The sequence below is a fragment of the Polypterus senegalus genome, chromosome 18, assembly GCF_016835505.1.
Source record: "Polypterus senegalus isolate Bchr_013 chromosome 18, ASM1683550v1, whole genome shotgun sequence".
Lineage (NCBI taxonomy): Eukaryota > Metazoa > Chordata > Cladistia > Polypteriformes > Polypteridae > Polypterus > Polypterus senegalus.
The window spans coordinates 20,391,962-20,412,214 of NC_053171.1; positions in this window are offsets into that span (position 1 = coordinate 20,391,962).

The following is a 20,253-nucleotide window of genomic DNA, read 5'->3' on the forward strand; positions in this document are numbered from 1 at the left end:
ACTAATTAATATAGAATACGAGTAAGGTCTGATGGCCAGGGAGGACAGAAAAAAAAAAAAAACTCCAGACGGCTGGAGAGAAAAAAATAAAATCTGCAGGGGCTCCAGGGCATGAGACCACCCAGTCCCCTCTGGGCATTCTACCTAACATAAAGGAAACAGCCCTCTTCGTATTCAGGGTTCTCATGGAAGGACTTGATGACGATGGTCGTGTAGACTTCTGGCTTTTAATCCATCAATGTAGGACATCACGGGGCTTTGATTAGGTGGTGATGGCGCAGATCACCACCACAGAAAACCGGGAAAAGAAACAGAAGAGAGAGTAGGGGGTCAGTACAGATTTTAGAGCCACCATGAATAGTTATGATAATTAATTAAAAATACAGAGTTTCAGGATTAAATTAAAATGAAGTTATGAGAAAGGCATGTTACAGTAATGAGTTGTCAGCAGTTTTTTTAAAGTGCTCCACTGTATTAGCCTGGCGAATTCCTATTGGCAGGCTATTCCAGATCTGAGGTGCATAACAGCAGAAGGCCGCCCGCCCGCCTCACCACTTCTTTTAAGTTTAGCTCTTGGAATTCTGAGCAGACACTCATTTGAGGATCTAAGGTTATGATTTGGAATATAAGGTGTCAGACATTCTGATATATAAGATGGAGCGAGAATATTTAAGGCCTTTGTGAGGCAGCTAGAGGGGGAGAACAGGAGAGAACAGGGAAGAACGGGAGGTTAATGGAGAAGGAAGCAGGAAGGAGAAAGCCAGTGCGGGTGAACAAGAACAAGAGCAGGCTCGAGAGTTTAATGCAGCTGATAGGAAAGCCCCGTGTGAGGTGTTTGGCCAGCACCCGAGGGCCGACGGTAGTGGTCGCTCCTGCTGAGCAATTATTTGGAGCAGGAGTGACCGGGAGAAGGTTGGTTTGCCGCTGCAGTGAAGGAAGCGGAGTCGAGGAGCCCCAGTGTGAACACCCTGGCCACTGGGGAAGAAAACCCAAGTCTTGGTCCGACTGGAGCCTGATGTAGCTGGGGATCGGAGGGCTACAGGACCAGTAAAGAGGGAGCTGCATTTTACTGGCAGGGTGACTCCCCTGTTGCGGGGCCTGTAGGGGAGAAGCAGGGGAGCCGCCAGTAAACAAACACACCTGGCTTTGTTTTTAAAGAGACTGCTTACAGCCATTGTTTTAACCTCATTTTTAAAGGATTTATTTATTGGTTTTTTTTAACCTCCACAATTTACTGCTTTTTATGGATTATTTATTTAGGGCAGCAGTAGCTCAGTCGGTAGAGCGGGTTGTCCAGCAATCGGAGGGTCGCAGGTTCGATCCTGGCTCCCGGCATGAGAATGCAGCTGTTGTGTCCTTGGGCAAGACACTTAACCTACCTTGCCTGCTGGTGGTGGTCGGAAGGATTGGTGGTGCCAGTGTTTGGCAGCCTCGCCTCTGTCAGTGTGCCCCAGGGCAGCTGTGGCTACAAAGTAGCTTATCATCACCAGAATGTGTGTGAATGACTGTTGTGTTGTGAAGCGCCTAGGGGGGTTCTTGAACTCTAGTAGGCGCTACATCAAATACAGGCCATTTACCATAAGGAACTGTGATGCACTGCACTGTTTTGAGTTTTGTTGTTCTAATAAAAGCACTTTTGCACCATTCTTGCTTTGTTGTGCCTCACTGTCTAGCTCATCGGTGACATTACCAACGGTGCAGGGTTCAAGGGCTCCCAGAAGGAAGATGGGAGCATGGAGTGAACCCGCATCGTCACAGGAACTCTGTTTGTTCCTGCCTTGCGTCCTATGCTAGTTGAGACAGGCTTCAGCAACTTTCATGATCCTGTTTAGGACTAAGTGGGTTAGAAAATGACTGACTAGAAAATGTATTTCTTTGCTATTTATTTTTCTTTGCAATTCTATTTTTACCACAATGGCATCTTGGTTTCTGAGGGCTGCTATTGTTTTGTGATTGGGTTACTAGGACGTGAATGCTGATTGCTTAGGGCATGCACTGGAGGTCGCTCCATCATGATCTCATCATTCGCAATGGTATTTAAACCCGGTCTTCAGGAAGTGCCATTGTTCGACTTTTAAAAAGATTATGACAATCTTCTCAAGCTTTATAGTCTCTTTGGATTTTGCCTTTTGGTTTGGATATTGGGCTTAGATGCTTCTCTTTGTTTGACCTCCTATTACAAGTCCTCTCTTTGTTTTTCTACGTCGTGCTCTTTCATTCTGTTTCCGATCTTTTCCTCCTTTCTCTGTTGACCTGCATCACAACCAGTAGACTTTCTTGTTAACTTGGAGCAAATGGTGTAGTGACCCATTCAGAGCCCCATCTGAGGCAGAATGTCATTTATCTGTTGTGCGTGTACAGTATTTAAATGCAGCTCGCCCTAAACCTGTAGCGTCTCTGGTGTCCAACCCATCTGTCACTTCGTGGGAATCGGTTTTACATTCACCTTAATACTGGCCTAGAGAGCCTGTTATACTACATGTTTCTTTATGTCACTATATCTGGACAATACTGTTATGAGTTTTATTCACATGTGCATGTTAACTGTGGCACACAGGGGCTCAGCAGTTACAATTGCTGACCAAGCATTGGATTAGATAGCCAAAGACAACTGGAGGCTTGTATAGTCAGCTTAAACACAGGTTAGGGTATTTCTGTCCTCTATCAGCACAAATCTTCTTTCCTTACTGGGAGAATGAGAATCGGCATGTAAGCACTATGATATTTCTGTATTTTGTGGGAGAGGAATTCAGCCCTCGTTTGGAGACAGAGAAGACCAGCAAATGAAGCAAGACATTATAAAGGCTTGGACAACAGCCAGACCCTTAGAGGCGGAATCGACAAAGCTCGAAGGAAAACCTCCCAGCGTAGTGACGTGAAAGATGGCTGACTGTGTTAATCCAGATTTCCCACCTGGATTAAGTCTGTCCATGCGCCTTTCCGTCTGTAACCACGTTAACCGTCAGTAAATGTAAGCTAAAAGATATTTTTTCTCATGTGATTCTTGTACCGCCGTAATCACGATGGGAGGGATATCGCCTTTTCTGGTATATTATGACATCGTTTAATTATTTAATATGCCACAATTGTAAAAGAACACATTTCCAAGAGAGCTAATGCCTCTGCAGGAAACAGAGCCCACTTCAAGAAAAAGTCAATCCCTGACTCCCATACAGCTGTTAACGTGCGCTGCTTAGGTTATGTCAGCCTACCCGCGTTACATTATCTTCAAGGCTAAAGGGTTATTATGGATCACTTGCTGAACTCCAGCACTTCAAAATCTGAATCGAGCAACAATCTGCTTTAATGTTATTGCTTTTCCCATCAATACATGTGCAGTAAATTAAATTGTTCAATTGTAACACAGTCTGTTGCATTCATCTTTGACTGACCATCAGTTTGAAACATTTTAAGAAACTCTGTAACAACTCTTATAAGGAAACCACGTTTTCCCTAATGTGATGGGCTGCATCACCCTTACAGAGTGCTGGGTTCTAGTTTAGGGCAACAGAAGACATCCATAAATAGGGCCGAATTAAGACGAAATCGGGCCTGATGCTGCAGCGCAAAAAAGGCCTATTTTTTCTCGGAATTGGTGCATGTGTATGCGACATTTACCATACATGCGTACTCAGACCTACCAAGGAGCCTTAATTGCTTGCAACGCAACCAGCCAGCCTTTATTGAAAATGAATAATAATAGTGACGTAGTATCGTAACAACTCAAGATTAACATCAAACTATGTAACATCAACATTCAGTAGCAATTGTCTGAAAAGTACACTTAATGCAGAAAACCTAACAATGAAATACACAAAATTTCACAATTCTCTTACAAAACAGAGTAAGAAAAAATGAATTTGCACAGACATTGGGTCAAAGTGACTCAGTTCAGGCTCTTGAGGGTAAAAATTTGTCCACGATTTAAACTTCATAATAGACCAGAATCCTGTCGAGGATTTTAAAAATTCTAAACATCCATGCCGGGCCCGCGGGCTGGATTTTAGTTTTATTTTTACAGATAACCATTTAAATAGCCATCAATTTTTACCGTACAACTAACTTTCAAGGTGAAAAACAACATGGCACTTACCGAACAATAATAAAGTGGCAAGAATCCCCAAGATTTTGCAAAAAACACAGCTAAATTACTAAGTAAACTGTTTAACGTAAAATTGATAGCATTAACTTAAAATCTTCAGTTAACAATAAACACAACGACATTATAGTTACGTCACAGTGCAAAGAACAATAGTAACGGTATAATAAGTAACGCTGTGTCTAGGCGTCAGAAAGTCGGACTCTAAATTTAATTCCAAGAATTATTTTGAGGTTAATATAGCAAAGGAAAACTGTTCAGCTTCCGGAAAATTCTCGTCTGTTTTCATCTGGGCCTATTTCAGGAATGGGCCTAATGCTGCAGCATCAATAGCACCAACCTTAATCCGGCCCTGTCCATAATGGAGGCAAATTACAGGCTAGGAAAGTAAAGACCCAAGTAACTAGCTGGAGTGGAATTGTGTCACTAGGGGGCCCAACCCAGGTTACTGTCTCTTAATATTTGGAGGGTATACTTAATACTCAGACTGAGAAGGGTTGGGTATGGGTGTACCATCCTCATTATGCTCAGAGAAATCCAAGAATAAAGCAAGGAGTAACTGTGAGTTAAATAATTGTAGGAATGCACCAGAGAAGCACCAAAACACAACACAGATCACCTCTGAAGAAGATTTTGTTTTCAGAATTCAGACATTAAATGCCCTTCATTGTTATCTCAGACAAGGAGTCTGCAAAGTCAGTCCTGGAGGGCTGTAGTGGCTGCAAGTTTTTGTTCCAACCCAACTGCTTAACTTAGGAAACAATCCTTACCAGTAATGGTTCTTATTCATTTTATGGCTTGTGCAAAACAGGACACAAATAAAGAGTTTCGGGCACCACCTTGGTGACCCCATGTTACTAGAAAGCTTAAAGCAAAAAAGAAAACATGCAACAATTGTGGGAAAGTCTTTGCAGATGCAAATTCATCATAGAACTGCCTCAAGATGGCCAATTTCTGGGTTAAGATGTCTCGAGGCAGGTAGACGAGGGTCCACCTCAATGGGAAAAAGAAATCCTCCTGGATATCTATACTGATATAGACTGGGTAATGTGTTAGGAACGAAAGGATGCCACATCGTTTGATGGAAATGAAAATGATCAACCTACAGAGCCCTGAATTCAAAGACGCCCCAAAAATCAGAGTGAAAAAATGATGTGGCAGGCTAGTCCATTTTGCCAAAATTTAATTGCAGCAACTCAAAATTGTACGCAGCACTTTGTATGGCCCCTGTGTTCTTGTATACATGCCTGACAACATCGGTGCATGCTTCTAATGAGATGACAGATGGTGTTGTGGGGGATCTCCTCCCAGATCTGGACCAGGGCATCACTGAGCTCCTGGACAGTCTGAGGTGCAACCTGGTGGCATTGGATGGACCAAAACATGATGTCCCAGAGGTGTTCTATTGGATTTAGGTCAGGAAAGTGTGGAGGCCAGTCAATGGTATCAATTCCTTCATCCTCCAGGAACTGCCTGCATACTCTCACCACATGAGGCCAGGAATTGTCGTGCACCAGGAGCCACTGTACCAGCATAGGGTCTGACAATGGGTCCAAGGATTTCATCCTGATACCTAATGGCAGCCAAGGTGCCTTTGTCAAGCCTGTAGCGGTCTGTGTGACCCTCCATGGATATGCCTCCCCAGACAATCATTAACCCACCACCAAACTGCTCATGCTGAATGATGTTACAGGCAGCATAATGTTCTCCATGGCTTCTCCAGACCCTTTCACTTCTGTCACGTGCTCAGGGTGAACCTGCTCTCATCTGTAAAAAGCACAGGGCACCAGTGGTGCATCTGCCAATTCTGGTATTCTATGGCAAATGCCAATCGAGCTGCATGCTGAGGACATGGGGCCCTTGGGTCACCCTCATGAAGTCTTTCTGGTTGTTTGGTCAGAGACATTCACACCAGTGGCCTGCTGGAGGTCATTTTGTAGGGCTCTGGCAGTGCTCATCCTGTTCCTCCTTGCCCAAAGGAGCAGATACTGGTCCTGCTGATGGGTTATGGACCTTCTATGGCCCTCTCCAGCTCTCCAAGAGTAACTGCTTGTCTCCTAGAATCTCCTCCATGCCCTTGGGACTGTGCAGGGAGACACAGCAAACCTTCTGGCAATGACACGTATAGATGTGCCATCCTGGAGAAGTTGGACTACCTGTGCAACCTCTGTAGGGTCCAGGTATCGCCTCATGCTACCAGTAGTGACACTGACTGTAGCCAAATGCAAAACTAGTGAAGAAACAGTCAGAAAAGATGAGGAGGGAAAAATGTCAGTGGCCTCCACCTGTTAAACCATTCCTGTTTTGGGGGTCATCTCATTGTTGCCCCTCTAGTGCATCTGTTGTTAATTTCATTAACACCACAGCAGCTGAAACTGATTAACAACCCCCTCTGCTACTTAACTGACCAGATTAATATCCCATTAGTTTCATTGACTTTATGCTATACTCTGATTAAAAAGTGTTCCTTTAATTCTTTTGAGCAGTATATATATATATATATATATATATATATATATATGACTTAAAACATCATCAGATTTTTACACAAAGACTTATCGGCAGATGTGGAGAACCCAGCTGAACAAATGAGACAAAGATATCATACTTGGTCATTTATTTAAAAATGAATTTAAAATTCTGAAGGGCTCACTAATTTTCAAGCACCACTGTATATTATTAAACCACAAAAATTCTGGCCAGCAAGAATCATTTGAGGCATCTTAAATTTATTCAGACAAGTCAACACAGAAATCAGAACTGAACATCCAAAACAACTAAGATAAATGTTCTAAAAGGAAAAGGAGGATGAGGATTCAGGAATGAGAGCCTAAGAACAGAGGTCATTGAGTGAATGTTTGAAATTACATTGGGATACAGGGTTATAACTATCCTCAGGGAACGAGTGTTAGGAAAGGTGTTGTAAATAATCAAAATATGCTGGAGGCAAATAGACAAGTGAAAATAAGGATAACAATATGCCACTAGAAGTGTGTACAGTTTACGGGAAATCAAATAGGTATATCCTCCCATTTAATGGAGGACAAGACCCCAGAAGAAGATCTAAAGAGTACTGCAAAGGACCATTCATGACCTATGAGTTGTCTCAGAAGAAGAAAGCATAGTTGGGCTTTCAAAGCAACTCATTGCCAGGGTTTATGTGTAAGTACCCCCAGCAGAGCTGACAGATGTTGATGTTTTCTGTGTTTCTCCCACACTAATGTCAACCCTTCCATATGGCTGAAGTAAAATGAAAGGTTTTTACCCTTTTACAGTAGCACCGAGAACTTCGGAGCACACAATTGCCCTAAGCAATTTCTTTCTGGTGCTGGTCATCCAAAAGGTACCCCACTGAACTACACCCTGGTGGCCCCAAGAATTCCTGTCATCCTGACAGTCTAACTGAAAAAGGAACAGGCAACTTGGCAAGAGCCTAAACTCAGCCCCATTCTTTTGGACCCGCTGACGAGGCTGAAAAATAATGCAACATTTTAAGAAAACTACATAAAATCATTAATTTCCTCATTGTTATAATTAAATTACATTATTTTGCTGTTAAAATATCATATTCCATACCTTGATACGATGTTGCAATGTTCTTCATTTTTCCCTCAAAGATGGCTGAATTGCAGTATCACAGCAACAACTGTCCTCAGCCCTAAACTTTGGCTTTCCTGAACATCCTCATTCAGTTGTGTCCAATTTGACAGACAGAGTTATCTGCTAGATCAGCTGAGTGCTTCAACTTTCAAGTGACCCACCCCCCCATTCTAATATCTATGTTTTCTACTTTCTATAATTCTAATTTTTTTTACACTTTCTCGTTTACGAAGTATAGGAAATGTATTGTAATCGTGCAAATGTTCGATTTTGAGATTTTCATGAATCTCAACATTTTAGACCATTTTTGGAATTATGTTTCTGTCTCTGTCTGTGTGTGTATATAAATATGTTAACTTGAGTACACTTTCCGTTAGGGCAACCAAATTTTGCATACAAGTATTAGTTACAAAACGTAGATTTCTATCAACTTTTGAGCTATTTCTGCTAACCGGAAATGGTACTGTACCTGAAACATCCATCCATCCATCCATCCATTATCCAACCCACTATATCCTAACTACAGGGTCACGGGGATCTGCCGGAGCCATTCCCAGCCAACACTGGGCGCAAGGCAGGAAACAAACGCCGGGCAGTGTGCCAGCTAACCGCAGGGCACACACACACACCAAGCACACAATAGGGACAATTTTGAATCGCCAATGCACCTAACCTGCCTGTCTTTGGACTGTGGGAGGAAGCCGAAGTACCCGGAGGAAACCCACGCAGACACGGGGAGAACATGCAAACTCCACACAGGGAAGCAAACCCAGGTCTCCTAACTGTGATGTGCCGCCACTTGAATCCCAAAAATATTAAAAATTTGATAACTTCACATCATATTATGGTAAAGCACCACATTCTAAGCATTTTTTGTTGTTTTTGAGATAATCGCTATTTTCCGTTTGACGTTCAAATGGTAATACATACATATTTGAGAACGTGTTTGCTTTACATAAACAAAATTTTGTGTACAAGTATTACATTTCACACATTACTAAAGTCTCTTGCAACTTTTGACCCACTTCTGCTTACTAAAAGTGGTAATTTACATGAATTGTTCACCAAAATAAAATTAACATGGCAAATGTTTTATTTATGGAGCTGCAGAGTCCAATTTATTCAACTTTACTTTTTTAATACTTGTTCAAAATATTAATTTGATTTGTTGTTTATGGTTCTTTAATGTACGTAATATAAATATATAATCATTGTCTTGCGCTTTACTCCTCAAATATCCATCCCCATATCTGAGTATATGAGAAAGTCTAGGGGAGACCACCCTTGATTTTTTTATAAATAAGTTTTTGAATCTTGCAACTATTGAAGTTGCAATTTATATACACAGTTTAATTTCTTTACCAACTATATGATTTGACAGAGTAAGATCCACCCTTCAAAATGATACATAAGCCTTGGGTCTTCAAAAAGGGATATGTATGCTGTGATCATTTAGTTGAAAACGGTAAAAGTAGAGAAAGAGGACCCTGTTGTTTGTACTACTCCAAAACAGTCAAATCAGAAATATTCCCAGTAGATATTTTATAACAATTTTTATGGGAGTTCCTGACACATTCACTGACACTTTTATAGTGTTTGGAAGCTCATTCCAGCACCTATGTAAATAAGAATAACATTTTCTGGTAAAAAATGTTACTGAATTCTGCTGTAACATATCAGTACAACATAACTAATCCTCAAAACAAACCCTGCAAATCCTGAAATAAAAATGTCTGACCTGTATTTTGAGGGGTGGAACATGCATATTGAGTGAGGATTGATGACGTTATGACCAGTTAAAATAGCAGAAATGAGGCTGATTTTATAGGGTAAGAGTAACAAAAACTGCTGCCATTTTTTAGCATGGGACACTTAAGTTGAATTTTGCAGCACCAGCCAGTGACCCCCAAGCATGCTGACCTCTTGGTCAGGTAATACAACTAGCGGCACTCCTTCTGGGAAAGCAAACAACATACGCTTTACACAGCTCTTATAATATAGCAGCATTTATGTAAGACATTACTGCCCTTCACTGGTGTTATTGTTGAATATTAATTTCATAACAAAACTAGTAACATTTCACTATGTGTGGCAGATGATTGGACTATTTGCTTTTGAAGAATCCACTGATAATTTTCCACAAAAAAAGGAAAGTGGGCCTTCATGGATTCAAAGATGGAGGCCTCTTGAAAGTCAGAAAAAGGAAATCTTTCAGGATAGATGCTGGAGAATGTTCTTTGTTGAACAGCACAGGCCATCATATCTAGAAAGCTCAAATAAGACAGAAACGACGCTTTCTCCCAGAAACGTCAACAATGACACAACAGAAAATATCACCATACAAGCCCTGATGTAATCATTTTACCATTTTATAATTTGAATTTCTTCAATACAAGGATGCTCTTTAAAGCTCGCTCAGAATGCTATTCTACATTAATAGATAGCAATAATAAAAATCCTCGGGTACTGTTTAGAGCAGTGGCTAAATTAACAAATGGGAATTCAGATCAACAGTGCAATATACCAGCAGACATTAGCAGTACAGACTTTATGAACTTCTTCAATGAAAAAATTAAAAATATAAGATCCCAGTACAAATCAAATACTAGCTTAGCAGATCCTGTCTTACAACGCATTCAGCACTTTAATAATTTTAATTCTGTAACTGAGCAGGAAGTCTTAACTTTAATTACTAAAATGAAGCCCACTACTTGTTCCCTAGATCCAGTGCCAACAAAACTAGTAAAAAGTGCCATGGATGTTCTTGCTTCGCCTGTTCTAAACATCATCAATAGTTCATTATTGCATGGCACAATACCTGATGCACTAAAAGTGTCAGTCATTAAACCTTTACTTAAAAAGTCAGACCTAGACCCACACATACTAAAAAATTATAGGCCTATTTCAAATTTACAGTTTCTCTCTAAAATACTAGAGAAAGTAGTCGCCAGTCAGCTTCAGTCACACCTTACGCATTACAATTTATTTGAGAAATTCCAGTCTGGTTTTCACACTGGTCATAGTACAGAAACGGCACTAACACGGGTTGTAAATGACATTCTGATATCCTCTGATGAAGGAAACTCCACTGTAATTATGTTGTTAGACTTAAGTGCAGCATTTGACACCATTGACCATTCGATTTTACTGCACAGGCTAGAAAACGATGTTGGGCTTACAGGCCCTGTGCTCGCTTGGTTTAGTTCTTATTTATCAAATCGATTCCAATATGTACAGAAATGTGCTGACAGTACTCCATCATTATACACAGAAGTTCAATATGGTGTCCCGCAGGGCTCAGTACTGGGACCTTTACTGTTTTCACTTTACATGCTTCCACTGGGATCTCTCATTAGGAAACATAATGTTAATTTTCACTCGTATGCAGATGACACCCAGTTATGCCTCTCATTTAAATCAAATGAAGTTTCTCAGATGTTGTCTTTAATTAGTTGTGTTAGTGAATTAAAGGAGTGGATGAATGAGAACTACTTGTCTTTAAATACAGATAAAACAGAGATGTTAATTGTTGAAAGGAATGACGCTGATCACAACAGTATTTTGTCATCATTTAACTCAGTTGGAATCCCATTAATTTTACTGAATCAGCCCGCAATCTAGGAGTTATCTTTGACTCTAGCATGTTATTTAAAGCACATATTACAAAGTTGTCCAAAACATGTTTCTTCCATCTTAAAAATATTAGGAAATTCTGCAGGATTCTGAGAAATTAATTCATGCATTTATTTCTTATAGGATTGACTACTGCAGTGTGATGTTCACTGGCTGTTCAAACTGTTCTTGATACAGCCTCCAGTTAATCCAAAATGTGGCTGCAAGAATTATTACAAGAACAAGAAAATATGAACACATAACTCCAGTTCTTAAATCCTTACACTGGCTCCTGGTTAAGTTTAGGGCAGATTTCAAAATCCTCCTTTTAACATATAAAGCATTAAATGGCCAAGGTCCGGCTTACTTGTCTGAACTTATCATGACTTACAAACCTGAGCACACATTAAGATCTCAAGATGCCGGTCTGCTTAGGATTCCAAGGATTAATAAAATAACAGTGGAAGGTCGAGCTTTTAGTTACAGGACCCCGCTAAACTGTGGAATGGTCTGCCTGCTACTATAAGAGATGCCCCTTTGGTCTCCCCTGGCTGAAGACTCACTACTTCAGTTTAGCACACCCTGACTAGACCTGCTGATTAACTGTGCAGACTGCATCTCTGTTGTTAGTCATTAGCACTAAAACATGATAGTTACAATTTGATACTAACCCTCACCTATTCTGTTTCTCTTCTTGGTACTCAAATGTGGCATTCGGTGCCACAGCCCACCTGCCAAGTTGTTTGCCTGCCTATGGTAAAGTCATCCCTGATGGAGGATCGCAGGAATCGTGGGAAAGAGGGGTCCTTTCATAGGATTGGCTGGCCCAACACTGTTTCAGCAATGGAATGGCCAAATGGGGGAGGCAGCTTGATGGATCAGGTCTTCAGGACTCTAAAAATATCCAAATCGTATTATGTGATATCATCTACTGTTAAATTCTGCTCCGTACTTCTACAATTTTTATTTTTATGCTGTATTCAGGATTGTTCTGTTCTTTTTCCCCAAGGTTTCTTCCATTTTTCCCTACAAGGTTTTTTTGGGAGTTTTTCCTTGTCTTCTTAGAGACTCAAGGCTTGGGGGCTGTCAACAGACAGGGCCTGTTAAAGCCCATTGCAGCACTTCCTGTGTTATTTTGGGCTATACAAAAATAAACTGTATTGTATTGTATCTGTATGTTGGCATTTTGCTTCACCACATCGAACCATTCATCAAATATCGAAGCACATACATCGATCCTGCAGGATCCTAAAAGCGGCTTTCTGTCAAATGTAAATAGTAAACAGAGACTCTGACGTCACGTTCCGACTTTTATTACACTGCGCCCCACTACAACTTGTGCACACGTCGCATTAACTTTTGAGGACGTGCTCAGAGGATGTGCCAAATGAACACTGGGAACACGTGGCGGCCATGTGGCTGAGTGTGAAGTACAAACCGGCCCTTAGTGTTACCAACTCACCTAACCTGTAAATCTTTGGACTGGGGTACCAAACCGGAGTATCCAGAAGACACCCATGCAGATATAAGGAGAACATGCTAGCTCCATGCAAGGAGTACCCGGGACCCCAACTCTGGTCTCCTTGTGGTATGCTACCACTGTGTCACCATGCCGCACCCAATAATAAAATTAATAAACAAAAAAGAAATAAATTTCAGCCAGAATAACACCTGGCTGTACCATAACAATTTCATTTTTTATCCACTTCCATATGACGGACTTTCTTTAATGGGAGTTCCAAACACAGCAAAAGGAATGTGAGTCCTTCTAAAAGAATCATAAAGGCTGGACCTTTAATTAACCAGCATGCCAAGTCCAGCTATCTTCAAAACTACTAACTGTGGGCTTACAGACTAGCAGACTCCAAAAATGAGGAGCTGGCAAATCAATAAAAATTTTTTCCAAAATGTAGCAAAAACCCCACCAGAAGAAGGAGAACCGAAATCCTAAACAAATAAATCCCAATCTGCAAATCTAGGAAATGGAATCCGATAAGAAGAGTACAAAAATCAACAAACCGTTAAAAACAAAGACATGGCAAAAATTCACAAAAACTCCTTCAGCCCAGAATGTTCTGCTTATTTTAGCTTCTTCTTTAGCTGACAGGCCCTGTGCTCACTTGGTTTAGTTATTTATCAAATCGATTCCAATATGTACAGAAATGTGCTGACAGGACTCCATCATTATACACAGAAGTTCAATATGGTGTCCCGCAGGGCTCAGTACTGGGACCTTTACTGTTTTCACTTTACATGCTTCCACTGGGATCTCTCATTAGGAAACATAATGTTAATTTTCACTCGTATGCAGATGACACTCAGTTATACCTTTCATTTAAATCAAGTGAAGTTTCTCAGATGTTGTCTTTAATTAGTTGTGTTAGTGAATTAAAGGAGTGGATGAATGAGAACTACTTGTCTTTAAATACAGATAAAACAGAGATGTTAATTGTTGAAAGGAATGACGCTGATCACAACAATATTTTGTCATCATTTAACTCAGTTGGAATCTCCATTAATTTTACTGAATCAGCCCGCAATCTAGGAGTTATCTTTGACTCTAGCATGTCATTTAAAGCACATATTACAAAGTTGTCCAAAACATGTTTCTTCCATCTTAAAAATGTTAGGAAATGAAGGCGCTTTCTAAATAAACAGGATTCTGAGAAATTAATTCATGCATTTATTTCTAGTAGGATTGACTACTGCAGTGCGATGTTCACTGGCTGTTCAAACTGTTCTTTATTCAGCCTCCAGTTAATCCAAAATGTGGCTGTAAGAATTATTACAAGAACAAGAAAATATGAACACATAACTCCAGTTCTTAAATCCTTACACTGGCTCCTGGTTAAGTTTAGGGCAGATTTCAAAATCCTCCTTTTAACATATAAAGAATTAAATGGCCGAGGTCTGGCTTACTTGTCTGAACTTATCATGACTTACAAACCTGAGCACACATTAAGATCTCAAGATGCTGGTCTGCTTAGGATTCCAAGGATTAATAAAATAACAGTGGAAGGTCAAGCTTTTAGTTACAGGACCCCCCTAAACTGTGGAATGGTCTGCCTGCTACTATAAGAGATGCCCCTTTGGTCTCCCCTGGCTGAAGACTCACTACTTCAGTTTAGCACACCCTGACTAGAGCTGCTGATTAACTGTACAGACTGCATCTCTGATAGTTACAATTTGATACTAACCCTCACCTATTCTGTTTCTCTTCTTGGTACTCAAATGTGGCATTCGGTGCCACAGCCCACCTGCCAAGTTGTTTGCCTGCCTATGGTAAAGTCATCCCTGATGGAGGATCGCAGGAATCGTGGGAAAGAGGGGTCCTTTCATCGGATTGGCTGGCTCTCTCTGAACAAACAAATAAATCCCAATCCGCAAATCTAGGAAATGGAATCCGATAAGAAGAGTACAAAAATCAACGAACCGTTATAAACAAAGACATGGCAAAAATTCACAAAAACTCCTTCAGCCCAGAATGTTCTGCTCATTTTAGCTTCTTAATCTCTGGCCTTTAATTTGCCAGAGTGAGAACACAAAATTGTTAGTAAATTGTTGAAAACTTTTCAAATAGTCTTTGATTTCACATGATGTACGCTGTTGTATACATCAGCCAGAAAAGTCCTTGCTTCAGTATAGTATAAGTTTAGAATCTGAGGTGATTAAATGTGAAAACAGTTTTGGGAGAAAAATACTTTTTTGAAGGCCCAGGAAATGCATTAGGTGTGTCCTTGTATGCGCTTTTAATCCACAGTGAATTCTATATGATACACCATTAGCAAACTTTTCTCTATAATGTGCTGATATTGTTTAAATAATGGCATTGAACTGATTTCCGCACAGAGCTGTACAAACCAATGAACCAATTTCAAATTTTCCAATTAAGACTAGAGTTTAATCAGAGAAGCCGTGCATTGTTAGAGACCTGACGACACGATGAAACAGTAACTCATGAGCTGCATTAGAATAAATGCACTTTCTGTCTGTTAGATGAACATTTTTTTCTGCCTCTTTTGTATGATATTAATTGACTGGCACAAAAAGGCCTCCAAAGATGAACGTATTTTTAAAACTGAGCGTGTGACATGCTTTGAAAAATTTACCATCTGTGATCACTCACCACTAGAACCTTGGGTTCTCTCGCTTTCTAGATTAGTATGTAAAAAAAAAATAATATTTTTTTGTTCTGTTTGTTATCAAAGCCATGGGACTTTGACCTTTAAATATTATGAATAAAAATGACAAAAGGGTGACATCTTCTCACTGTCAAAGGTAATTATTGGTCTTCTGCTTGCATTCACAAGTGAAAATAGCCTCAGGACACACAATTGGCATTTTAATTGGATTTGAAACCCGCTACCTCATTTGGAAACGGTCTTCTCTCTGTATTTACAAAGCTTTCCTGCTGTGTATGGCTGGGCTCGCTCTCAGCACTGCCATATAGTAGTGGCTGACCTTGATTTCAATTGTAAAGGAATAAAAAAGAAAAGATATTCTGTGTGTTCACGTCTATGCGTGCAAAGGAGAAAGCGAGTTTATGGAAGAGAAAGCAAATGGTGACGCTTAATGCAAATGGGATGCCATACAGTGGACTATTTGCATATATTTCTCCCTGCGTAGTCAAGTTCAATGGCTTGAATCCAGACCTTTAGTCCTATATAGCACCTAGCATGTCACGCAAAACCATCCTCTTGTTTTTTTTTTAATTTTCTTTGAAGAAAACAACATTCTGTACAATAAAGTAGAACTTATATAATGAAGAAAATAAATCAAAAAAAGATGAAAGCAGGATCAAAGTGAGAAAAAACCTAACAAAACCGAATTCATGAGAGAGAAACCTTCCTCTTTTATTTTATTATTTTTTTTAATTTTATTTGTAAAAAGTAGCATTTCATACAATTGAGTCAAACTTATGCAACAAATGACCTAATAGTCAAACTAGGGGAAAAAAAAAAAAGATAATAATACATTTTATTTATTTGTAAGCGCCTTTCTAAACACTCAAGGACACCAAACAATAGACAAAACACAAATTATAAACAAAAGTAAAACACAAAAGTTAAAATCAATTGTAATCAAAGGGAAAAAGCAGTCTTAAACAAATGAGTTTTAAGTCTAGATTGGAAAAGTGAAAATGATTCAGTATTTCTAAGCTCAGGTGGTAGGACAGTGGTTCTCAACAAAGATGTGAAAAAAAGAAATCAAGAATCAAAAAAACATCAGTTGAAACCAAAACAAATTAACTTAAACTACATTCTGATACTAGAACAATAGATAAAGAGTTAGATAAATGTCGATAACAGTTAAGTAGGCATAATAAAATATGCATCTACATTTCAAAAAAATGTTAGGGTGGGCGCAATTAAAACTGTTATGAAAACTCGGGTCGCAAATACTTAAAGGGTGAGAAACGCTGTGGTAGTGAGTTCTAAAGCTGGGGAGCAGAGCATTCAGTTAGTGGTAAGACGGACGAAGGGGACAGTCAAGTGGATGGAGGAAGAGGATCTAAGGGTACGGGAGGGAATGGCAACAAGGAGGAGGTCAGACAGACATGGAGGGGAAAGGTTGTGGAGAGCCTTAAAAGTTAACAGAAGAATTTTGAATTGAATTGGATCTGAACTGGAAGCCAATGAAGCAGCTTCAAAATGGGAGTGATATGGTGAATAGAGGGGGGTTCTAGTAATGATGCGGGCAGCTGAATTCTGGACCAGCTGAAGCTTATAAAGAGATATGCGAGAAAGACCAAAGAAAAGGGAATTGCAATAATCCAGACGAGAAGTGACAAGGCTATGAACAAGGATAGCAGTGGTGTGGGGAGTGAGGGAGGGCGAATACGATTAACGTTACGCAGGTGGAAATATGCAGACCAGGAGATGTTACTGATGTGGGACTGAAAGGATAAAGGACTGTCAAGGATGACACCCAGACTCTTAACCTGTGGGGAAGGGGAGGCAGAGGAATTATCAATAACAAATGAAAAATGATCAGTTTTGGATAATGTTGATTTTGTACCAATGAGGAGAACCTCAGTTTTGTCACTTATTTAATCTAAGAAAATGTGAAGAAAACCAGGATTTGATTTCTGCTATGCAGTCAGTAAGTGAGGAGGGTGGAAAGGAAGCAGTAGGTTTGCTAGTGAGATAGAGCTGGGTGTCATCAGCATAACACTGGAAGCTAGTATTATTTTTATGAAAGATATTACCAAGGGGAAGGAGGTAAATAATGAAAAGCAGGAGCCTAGAACAGAGTCCATCTAAAGTGACAGCGAGTGGGCTGGGATGTGAAAGTTATAAGCTGAACAAACTGAGTGCGGCTTGAGAGGTAGGATCTGAACCAGTCTAGTGGAGTGTGGGTGATGCCAATCGAAGATAATCTACAGAAAAGAGTCGTGTGACAAATAGTGGCAAAGGCTGCACTCAGATCAAGGAGGATGAGAATAGGAATTCAACCAGAATCCGCTGCCATAAGGAGGTCATTAGTCATTTTTATAAGTGCCGTTTCTGTACTGTGGAGGGGACGAAAGCCAGACTGGAACTGTTCTTACAGATTCTTTTGAGATAAATGAGAATGAAGTTGAATTGCCACTAGTTTTTCAAGAATTTTGGAAGATGTACAGAAATACAAAAAAAATTTTAATCAGAAAGTTTAAAAAGTAGGATCAAAAAAGACAAAACCTAACAAAACAGAATTCATGAAAAAGAAACCTTCCTCTTTTATTATTTTTTAAATTTTATTTGTAAAAAGTAATTTCATACAATCAAGTCACACTTATACAACAAATGACCTAACAGGCAAACTAGGAAAAAAAGATGAACAGAAATACAAAAAAATAAATAAATAAATAAAAATGTTTAATCAGAAAGTTAAAAAAAGACAAAACCTAACAAAACAGAATTCACTCCCACCTGAAAAACCTTCCTATTGTTATTTTTAATGTTATTTAATAGTTGAACTAGAAAGAAAAAGATGAACAGAAAAGAAATACAAAAAAAAATCAAAGTTTAAAAAGTAGGATCAAAAAAGACAAAAACTAACAAAACAGAATTCAAGAGAGAGAAACCTTACTTTTATTTCTTTTAAAATTTTATTTTTGAAAAATAGCATTTCATATAATCAAGTCAAACGTATACAACAAATGACCTAATAGTCAAACTAGAAAAAAATATGAACAGAAATACAAAAAAAATCATTAAAACATTTTAATCAGAAAGTTTAAAAAGTAGGATCAAAAAAAGACACAACCTAACAAAACAGAATTCACCCCCCACCCAAGAAACCTTTCTATTGTTTTTTTAACGTTATTTAATGGAAATAACATTCCATATAATCAAATCAAACTATTACAACAAATGACTTTACAGTCAAAGTAGGAAAAGAAAAGATGACAGAAACAAAATTTTAAAAAGGCAGGATCAAAAATGACAAAACCTAACAAAACAGAATTCAACCACCACCCAAGAATCCTTCCTATTGTCGTGTTTAATGTTATTTAATAGTCAAACTAGAAAAAAAAAGATGAACAGAAAAGAGAACAGAAAAAATCAAAATGTTTAATCAGAAAGTTAAAAAAAGACAAAACCTAACAAAACAGAATTCACTCCCACCTGAGAAACCTTCCTATTGTTATTTTAATGTTATTTAATAGTTGAACTAGAAAGAAAAAGATGAACAGAAACGAAATACAAAAAACAAATCAAAGTTTAAAAAGTAGGATCAAAAAAGACAAAAACTAACAAAACAATTCAAGAGAGAGCAACCTTCATCTTTTATTTTACTATTTCTTTTTAAATTGTATTTGTAAAAAGTAGCATTCCATAGAATCAAGTCAAATTTATAAAACAAATGATTTAATAGTGAAACTAGGAAAAAAGATAAACAAGAAATAAAAAAATCAGAAAGTTAAAAAAAAGACAATACCTAAAAAAGCAGAATTCACCCCCATCTGAGAAACCTTTCTATTGTTTTTTTTAAATGTTATTTAAAGAAAATAACATTCCATATAATTAAATCTAATTTATGCAACAAATGACTTCATAGTCAAACTAGAAAAAGAAAGGATGAACAGAAAAAAATCAGAAAATTAGCAAAAAGGATCAAAGAAAGACAAAACCTACTCAAACAGAATTCAATTCCTACCCTATTGTTTTTTTATGTTATTTAATAGGCAAGCTAGAAAAAAGATCAAAAGAAATACAAGACAAAAAACACCAGAAAGTTAAAAAAATAGGATCAAAAAAGACAAAACCTAGCAAAACAAAATTCAACCCCCAACTAAGAAATCTTCCTCTTGTTCGTTTTTTTTTTTTTTTCAAATCAATTTATGTAACAAAGGAAACACCACAAACTTTAAAAAGCAGGATCAAAAAGAGACAAAACCTAACAAAACAAAATTCAACCCCGACCTGAGAAACCTTTTCTTGTTACAAAAGAGTTTTTCACAAAACGTTTCCTAATGTTAGCCTTGTTAAAATCAATGCTGTTTACTTTGTTTTTTTTTTATTTGGGCAAACAGGGTGGCATTGAATTGTAGAGCATAAGAGTGATAGCCCAATTCTCATCATTTCTAGACAAGTCTCTTAGCTGACCAGAGCTCACATTTACAGAAGCCACTGTATCATATGTTTAGGTGGAGTTTATTAGTCAAAGGTGCTATATAAAATAAAAGGATCTTTGATGAAGCTAGTATGGCCTAATGACTATAACACTAAGTTCTAAAATTTAAATGTTGAAGGCTCAATCTGAACTCTGATTTACTCTGTCAGCGTTCACACAGTATAAATAAGGAAACAGCTCAATCATACCTTCAAATGGTGTTGACTATATTGTATAGTTACATAGTTGTTCATGTAAAGTGGATGATGTTGTCTGCCTGTATGTACAGTGGTCTCCAACAAGAGGCACCATATATTTGTTACTAACTCTCTCACCTATTCGGT